General features: G+C 43.0%; 1 protein-coding gene across 2 annotated transcripts in view; it reads left to right on the top strand.

Annotated features, from left to right (window-relative positions):
- The first annotated feature begins 1370 nt into the window (after nucleotides 1-1370).
- Nucleotides 1371-6571, top strand: part of adamts10 (ADAM metallopeptidase with thrombospondin type 1 motif, 10) — a 55961-nt gene continuing 50760 nt past the window's right edge. For both annotated transcript variants that reach the window (XM_047800287.1, XM_027164928.2), the window contains exon 1: nucleotides 1371-1698. The gene's annotated coding sequence lies outside the window, so the exon portion shown is untranslated. The remainder of the gene's footprint in view (nucleotides 1699-6571) is intronic.

Raw genomic sequence — 6571 nt, 5'->3', positions numbered from 1 at the left:
TGGAACTGGTGAGACTCAACCCATTGTACTGATCTGATTCCATGTCCTTGACTTTTTGGTTAAACACTGCCAATGTAGGAGGAGCTGGATCAGGTCTGACTCCACCTCCTGGACATTTTGTTATACTCCAATCATGTAGGAGCTGGATCAGGTCTGACTCCACCTCTTGGACTTTTGGTTATACTTCACTCATGTAGGAGGAGCTGGATCAGGTCTTACTCCACCTCCTGGACTTTTGGTTATACTCCACTCATATAGGAGGAGCTGGATCAGGTCTGACTCCACCTCCTGGACATTTTGTTATACTCCACTCATATAGGAGGAGCTGGATCAGGTCTTACTCCACCTTATGGACATTTTGTTATACTCCACTCATATAGGAGGAGCTGGATCAGGTCTGACTCCACCTCCTGGACATTTTGTTATACTCCACTCATATAGGAGGAGCTGGATCAGGTCTTACTCCACCTTATGGACATTTTGTTATACTCCACTCATGTAGGAGGAGCTGGATCAGGTCTTACTCCACCTCCTGGACATTTTGTTATACTCCACTCATGTAGGAGGAGCTGGATCAGGTCTGACATATTGGAGGAGCTGGATCAGGTCTGACTCCACCTCCTGGACATTTTGTTATACTCCACTCATATAGGAGGAGCTGGATCAGGTCTGACTCCACCCCCTGGACATTTTGTTATACTCCACTCATATAGGAGGAGCTGGATCAGGTCTTACTCCACCTCCTGGACATTTGGTTATACTCCACTCATATAGGAGGAGCTGGATCAGGTCTGACTCCACCTCCTGGACATTTTATTATACTCCATTCATGTAGGAGGAGCTGGATCAGGTCTGACATGTAGGAGGAGCTGGATCAGGACTGACTCCACCCCCTGGATCACCTTTTGGTTCTACAATAATAATTACACGAGTGCTGAACTGAAATAAATTTTTTTAATACATTAATCATTTAATTTTTTTTCTCAGTATGGTTCACTGACGTGCTTCACCTTACATATTTTACAGAACTCCCCTGATATCCAGACTGTAAACTATACATATCAGTGAAAGTAACATACTGTATAACATCGGAGCGTTAAAAAAAGCCTCAGGTGGTGTTACTTTGCACACACAGAGGCAGTTTGGTGTACTGGCGGGTATCTGATCTCCAGCAGGTGAAGGAGCTCAGCCCTCTTCCTGGCCCCATCAAAGCACCGGCGCTCATTACTGCCGCCCGCGCGACTTCCTGCGCACAGCGCGCGTTCGCGCAACGACAGACGGGTGCGCATGAGCGAGCGTGCGAGAGAGGGGGAAGGGGGGGGGTAGAGAGAGAGAGAGAGAGAGAGAGAGAGAGAGAGAGAGAGAGAGAGAGAGAGAGAGAGAGAGAGAGGAAAGCCTTTAAGAATAGAAAGAAAAAGAGAAACGCTGCAGAACCACACTGCGCTCCGCTCCGCCGTGCGCTCTGTACAGCATGAGGCAGTGAACCGGGAGGACCGCGGGACTTTACACACACACACACACACACACACACACACACACACACACACACACACACACACACACACACACACACACACACACACACACACACACACACACACACACACACACACACACACACACACACACACACACACACACACACGGCACACACACGGCACTGAGAGGAGACCTTTGCTGCACAAATCGCACTCACAGGTGGGGAATAAACGCCTTTATATTGTGCATTTGCTTTGACTTGCATGCAGCAGAAGCAGACTGCAGGCGCTGGAGCTCTACATAGAGAAATTGCATGACGTTTTCGGACAAACTTTTCCAGTTTTAAAGCTCTTCTCTAGTCTAAAGTGTTACCATGTCAAATTTCCAAACGCAAATCGTACTGTTTTTGTTATTGCTGTTGATATTGCTCTTGATTCGCATTAAGCGCTTTCCTTGGAAAAGCTTGCAGAAGAAAATCAGTGCTCTTTGAGTCTAAGACAAATCCGAAACACTTATGACGTGGGAGCTGAGAGCTGCGGAAATGAAAGAGCAACTGCATCCAAAATTACACTCTGTTTAGAAAAAGAAGGAAAAAAATGCATGAACTGGAACTGTATTGTATATAATTATATTCTATATAACTGTAATATAGTTATATATAACTATTATATATAACTATATTATATATAACTGTATTATATATAACTATATTATATATAACTGTATTATATATAACTATATTATATATAACTGTATTATATATGTAACTATATTATATAACTATATCATATATAACTATAATATACTGTATTTAACTGTAATATAGTTATATGTAGGGGGCACGGTGGCTTAGTGGTTAGCACATTCGCATCACACCTCCAGGGTTGGGGGTTCGATTCCCGCCTCCGCCTTGTGTGTGTGGAGTTTGCATGTTCTCCCCGTGCCTCGGGGGTTTCCTCCGGGTACTCCGGTTTCCTCCCGCGGTCCAAAGACATGCATGGTAGGTTGATTGGCATCTCTGGAAAATTGTCCATAGTGTGTGAGTGTGTGTGCATGAGAGTGTGTGTGTGCCCTGCGATGGGTTGGCACTCCGTCCAGGGTGTATCCTGCCTCGATGCCCGATGACGCCTGAGATAGGCACAGGCTCCACGTGACCCGAGAAGTTCGGATAAGCGGTAGAAAATGAATGAATGCTACACATGTACACCTGCCGCTGGCAGTTAGACAGTTGCTACAATGAGCAGTTAGCTACGGTTTGTGTTTAATGATAAACTATATCTAAAGTTGTCTGACTGATGCTTGTGCTAAAACAGTTGCTAAGATCAGTTATTAGTTAACTAGCTAGCTGCTATCTACAGTAGCTACAGTATTTAAATTTGATCGATGACACGTGACCAGGAAAGATAGCAGATTGTGATTTGAGTTTTGTCTGCTAAATTAACTGTAGATGTTGACATAATAGCCATCTCCACTCGAAGAAGAACGTCTCTACTGAACCCTAAACGTGTTGACAGTCCAGAAGGTTCATTTCTCATTTTATTTTTCTTGACTTTGCTAACCAAATGACACCACAGTCATTAGGTAGAAACGGCAATATCATTCTTCTCTAACAAGTTTATGTTAACAAGTTAATTTACGGTTAGCATGTTGACTCCAGGACTCCAGTCATAGCTAAGTAGCTACCAAGATGGCTAGCTTTCTGCTACAGAGGATCTGAGGGGATTTTTCTCTACAGGGGAACTTTCCTCCTTTATTTTATAAGATTGAGATGTTTTTTTGTTTTAGTTATAAATCATCAGGCAAGAAAAAAAAAAGAAAAAAGAAATAAAAAATATTTATATCGCTTAAAGTTATTATAGTGTTATTATTATGGAAAGCAACACATGACATTTAGACATTTAGGAGGCTGTTAACCCTGGGTCACTTCTCATATAACCTTGGAACTTTGTGGCTGTAAAGTTGCACGACGTGTGGAGTGGCATCCGTGACTAGCATAAAACCTCAGCGATCAGAAGATTAGCAGAGAAATCCCACGATACTTCTCTCTCTCTCTCTCTCTCTCTCTCTCTCTCTCTCTCTCTCTCTCTCTCTCTCTCTCTCTCTCTGCAGTCACATGACATGGATGGCTGAACATGCAAACTGAACTGTTTCACAGGATTGCTTTTTGAAAAAAAAAAAAGTCCTAGAATGTCAAAGCAAAGCAAGCTAATTCTGTCCAGCTTACGTATGTTCACCGACTCGGTTCCCAGATGCTGCAGTGTGTTGACTGATCTATGTTTGATTGAGTTCATTAAATGTTGCGTCATGAGTCATTTTAGCCAAGCTTGCATCAGTGGCCGTAAGCGCTCTGCGCTCTCCCGTGTAGGCCGGTGTTTATTCTCAGAGACTGCAGAGGCCCTGAGCTCGATTTAGCCCAGTCTTTGTTCTCGTCATTAATGTTATCACCTCATCTGTTTCTGGCTTGCTCCAAGTTCAGATCTCCTGGTTTCTGTAGACCTCAGCATGTTGTCTGTGGATGAGGGTGGCGTGTTCGTAGACGCCAGTGGCCTCTGGATGTTCTCCATTTAATACCGCTTTCCTCGTTGTTGGCACAATGCTCTGTGATATGCTGTCCAAATAGGGGAATAGAAGACAGAAATTCCTGGAAAAGCACAAAAACGTCCAGATCTAGTTTGTTTCCAGGGGTGTGTGTTGTGGTATAAGTCTGGTAGACAGGCTTTCTGGACACTGAGAGGGCTTGATTGTGTGAGTAGGGGAGAGAGAGATTGTGTGAGTGAGAGATAGCCAGAGAGAGAGCGGGAGAGAGAGAGAGAGAGAGAGAGAGAGAGAGAGAGATTTCCATTCTTCAGACTCATGTGCATTGAGACTGGGGTCATATGGGTCTGATTAGTAAAGTCCACACCGATGTGTGATGCCTCTGAGGCTTGGACATTTTTGATCAGGGTAGCCATTGACCTTCTCCAGCTTCAGAATATTTATTAGGATATGATGCGCTCGGCTGATATATACACAAGACCAAACCTTGTCCTTTAAAGTCTTATCTTAAGGACTCATCACAGTGCTTGTTGATAAAACCTGTTGTGAAAAGGTGTTTTGGCAGCGTTGTACATTTACGTTTGTAACATAACTCACGAATGCCACCATTGTTGTAGCTAGGATTCTTTATCTATTTATCAAGTCTAGAGACAAGCCACACACACACACACACACACACACACACACACACACACACACACACACACACACACACACACACACACACACACACACACACACACACACACACAATCCTGTGTTTCCTAGCTGAAGCACTGGTACATGTTTAGATGTTTGGAATTTTGGAAAATCCACTAAAAATTTTAAGCTCGCTCCAAGCATTAGAGTCAGCATTAAACTCATAGCACTAGCGAGGTCTAGTGTGACAATGCAGTCCTTACGCTTAGAAACCTTAATAATCAACACTTTTCTGCCTCGCAAAGATGGTACTATCGATTCAATTCAATTAAATTTATTCGTATAGCACTTTTAACAATTTCCCATTGTCTCAAAGCTTCTTTACAAAAGTACGGAAACAGAAGAGAGAGAAAAACAAACAAACAAACAAACAAACAAACAAACAAATAAATAAAAAGTAGAAGACGAAGAAAGAAGGATAAAATAAATAAAGTTTATAAAAAAATTTTCAAGTTTAAAATTAATTTAAAAAAGATTAACTTAAAATTTATGATACTATATATCTATATCTATATATATATATTTATCTATCCCTATCCCTAATGAGCAAGCCGGAGGTGACGGCGGCAGGGGAGATGATAAGAGGAAGAAACCTTGAGAGGAACCAGGCTCAGAAGGGAACCCATCATCGTTTGGGTGACACGCTACAGTAAATAGTGTAAATGTAAATAATGTCCTTTCTACAACAGTTTATAAAAGTGCGACCGAGAGCTCCTGAGGAACTAATGGATCAGCACATACGTGATTGCTGATAAAGACCAAACCATACAGCTGACTGACACGACATTGGTTCAAATTTGCATTTATGGCTTTTGGCAGATGTTTTTATCCAGAGCCACTTACATTTATCTCATTTATACAGCAATTGAGGGTTAAGAGGGTTAAGGAGGGGCAGCTTGGTGGCTCTGAGATTCAGACTCTGAAAATTCCGATCAGTTGTCCAATGCCTTAACCACTGAGCTACAACTGCCCCTATGGTTGCTAACAGCAGTTCTAAACTCGCTAGCTGCTAGCTAAACTCTCAGTTGAAGCAACTATCTTTACATTTAAAGTTTTGGAGTCTCTATCAGAGGGGCACGGTGGCTTAGTGGTTAGCACGTTTGCCTCACACCTCTAGGGTTGGAGGTTCGATTCCCGCCTCCGCCTTGTGTGTGTGGAGTTTGCATGTTCTCCCCGTGCCTCGGGGGTTTCCTCCGGGTACTCCGGTTTCCTCCCCCGGTCCAAAGACATGTATGGTAGGTTGATTGGCGTCTCTGGAAAATTGTCCGTAGTGTGTGTGTGTGTGTGTGTGTGTGTGTGTGTGTGTGTGTGTGTGTGTGTGTGTGTGTGTGTGTGTGTGTGTGTGTGTGTGTGTGTGTGTGTGAATGAGAGTGTGTGTGCCCTGTGATGGGTTGGCACTCCGTCCAGGGTGTATCCTGCCTCGATGCCCAAAGACGCCTGAGATAGGCACAGGCTCCCCGTGACCCGAGAAGTTCGGATAAGCGGTAGAGAATGAATGAATGAATGAATGAGTCTATATCACAAACATATTGTGTTAGTTTAAATAAAATAAAACTAAAAAAGTGGGATGTGGTAGCCTAGTGGTTAAGGTGTTGGACTACCAATTCCACCAAGCTGCCACTGCTGGGCCCCTTGAGCAAAGCCCTTAACTCTCAATTGTTCAGCTGTGTAAAATGAGATAAAATGTAAGTCGCTCTGGATAAAGACGTCAGACAAATGGCATAAATGTAAACATGTAAACTCTTGAGCCTGAGATATTGGTTTAGTATTATTGCCAGTCAGTTGATAGTTTCTGTAGTTCTTGAACTTGCAAACAAATTATAGCTGTTATTTTAATTAACTAAAGTTAGCAGGTGAT

Source organism: Tachysurus fulvidraco, chromosome 14 (assembly GCF_022655615.1).
Source record: "Tachysurus fulvidraco isolate hzauxx_2018 chromosome 14, HZAU_PFXX_2.0, whole genome shotgun sequence".
Classification (NCBI taxonomy): Eukaryota; Metazoa; Chordata; class Actinopteri; order Siluriformes; family Bagridae; genus Tachysurus; species Tachysurus fulvidraco.
This window is presented reverse-complemented; position numbering and strand designations above follow the sequence as displayed.